General features: G+C 35.7%; 1 protein-coding gene across 1 annotated transcript in view; it reads left to right on the top strand.

Moving 5' to 3' along the window:
- LOC135224815 (uncharacterized) overlaps nucleotides 1-2,500 on the top strand; it is a 721,072-nt gene that overhangs the window by 195,061 nt on the left and 523,511 nt on the right. The gene's annotated exons all lie outside the window — the stretch shown is intronic.

The raw sequence follows: 2,500 nt of genomic DNA, 5'->3' as shown, positions 1-2,500 counted from the left end.
GTTGCCTTTGTAATTTTCTTTTTACAGAGGAATTAACTTTAGGGGTTTTACGTCATTCCAGAAGTTGCCTCTGTAATTCTTTTTTTACAGATTCATTAACTTAAGGGTTTTATGCCATTCCAGAGGTTGCCTCTGTAATGTTTATGCCTTTCCAGAGGCTGTCTCTGTAATGTTTTTTTATAGAGAGACATTAACTTATGAGATTTTATCCATACTAAAGGTTGCTTCTGTAGTGTTTACGCCATTCCAGAGGTTGTCTTTGTAAATATTTTACAGTGGCATTAACTTAAGAGGTTTTATGCCATACTAGAGGTTGCCTCTGTAATTTTTTTACAGAAGCATCAACTTACGAGCATTTATGCCATTCCAGAAGTTGCCCCTGTAATTATTTTTAACAGAGTAATTAACGTATGGGGTTTTAGATCATTCCAGAGGTCGCCTCTGTAATTTTGTTTTACAAAGGCATCAGCGTATGGGGTTTTACGCGATTCCAGAGGTGGCCTTTGTAAGTTTTTGCTTTTAGAGGCGTTAACAAATTTGGTTTTACACCATTCCAGAGGTTGCTTCTGCAATTATTTTTAACAGAGACATCAACTTATGGGTAGACATTAACTTTTATGGGTTTTATGCCGCACCAGAAGTTGCCTTTGCAATTTTTTTTTATTTTACAGAGGCATTAGGGTACTGGGTTTTATACACGTCAGAAGTTGCCTCTGTAAATTTGTAAATTTGTTTGTAAAGATGTATTAACTAAAATTATCTGACAAAATATTTAACTTATGTGTATCTACACTGCGCCCGAGGTTGCCATTGCTAGTACTCACTTACTTACGCTGAAGTTGCCTCTAAAAAAAAAAAAAAAAAAAAAACTTACATCGGCATAAACTTACGGGATTTTATGCTGAGCTAGAGGTTACCTCTTAAAATAAAAAATAAAAAAATAAAAAAGCATTAACTCACAGGTTTTTGCATGCCAGAGGTTTCTTTTACAAGTCTCATTTATAAAGTCATTAACTTATGGGGGTTTTATGCCACGCCAAAGGTTGCATCTGCAAATGTTTATTATGCAGGGACCCACCCTCTGTTGACAGGAATGGCTTATGTAAAAATATAAGATATATAGACATATACAATTTCTATCACGGGATGCCAACGTGTTGTAGAATATGAAATGGATATATATATTGGCCAACGACGAAAGACATGCATGTTTGTAGAGTAGTATACGCTAATATCCAGACAATGTTGCTCATTATTTGATCAATCAATTATCACATGAATCATTGCTTATTCGTATCCTTACAAAATTGAAAATGGCGCTTCAGCGTCATTTTCTTCCATTTTATAAATTGCAATAAAACAAAAACCAACATCCAAATGCTGTTCAAACCGCGAGCGATCAGAGTGAAAATCCATCCATCATTTCAGAAACCCATTATAATTAAAACGTGCAGACGAGCGGTAGAGACTGGAATATCAACCGAGTAATAAATTGCTCTCACTATCAACTAAATATCTTACAGAAACTAAATCAGAGAATGCAGTGTTAGTCATTTATTAATTCATTTATTTATAGTTTTGCGTTGGCTGGAAAAGAAAACGGCGAAACAAGGGGACGATACAATTTGATATTTTGAAATTAAATTGGCTTAGTACTTGACCACTGGTATAGATAAGATTAATAGCAAACCAGTCTTATTCATCGGCTTGATATTGATCGCTATTCTCGCATTTATTACCTTACTGATGGTTTCCTTCGCTCTTTGGTGTGCTATATAAGATTATTGAAAGTCAAATCGAATTGCGATATTTCATCACCTGAATTATTTCTGGTAGCACTTTACAACCTTAACTGATACTAAAAAACACTTCCACGCATTATGGAAATAATTACATTTACAGAAAGAAAGATAGTTCGGGGCATGATTTGAAGATGAGATTGTTCCCCGAAGTCTCAAGTGTTTGCCACTAGCTCAGCTTAACTTAATAGGCAGCAGCCATTCGGAAGACTTGATGCTTGAACTGTATGAAGATGATTCGTGCATGAATATTGCAGTTATTATTATCATACACCATACTTATGTATATAAACATAGATGAAAGCGCAGACTTCTTAGGTAATAAAAGAGAGTCGTGAATTTAGTGTGGAATGGTTGATTGTTACATGATACAGTGGTGATTGGGAATAGCGAAGAAAGAAATAATGTATGCGAATCTAGAGAGTCAGGAGTTGTGAGCAAGAATAAGGTAATAGAAGTAAAAGGAAACAAGAAATTGAGTATTGAGTAGTAATATGGTAAAAAAAAAAAAACCCATAGGGTGGTAGTGCCGTCACTACACCTCATGCGGTGCACTGTAGGCATTACTCACGGTTCTTTGCAGCGTGCCTTCGGCCCCTAGCTGCAACCCTTTTTGTTCCTTTTACTGTACCTCCTTTCATATTCTCTTTCTTCCATCTTTCTTTCCACCTTCTCTCAGCAATTGCTTCATAGTGCAACTG

This window comes from Macrobrachium nipponense, chromosome 12 (genome assembly GCF_015104395.2).
Source record: "Macrobrachium nipponense isolate FS-2020 chromosome 12, ASM1510439v2, whole genome shotgun sequence".
In the NCBI taxonomy this organism is placed as follows: Eukaryota; Metazoa; Arthropoda; class Malacostraca; order Decapoda; family Palaemonidae; genus Macrobrachium; species Macrobrachium nipponense.
The sequence above is the reverse complement of the archived record's forward strand: the minus strand, read 5'-3'. Positions and strand labels throughout refer to the sequence as shown.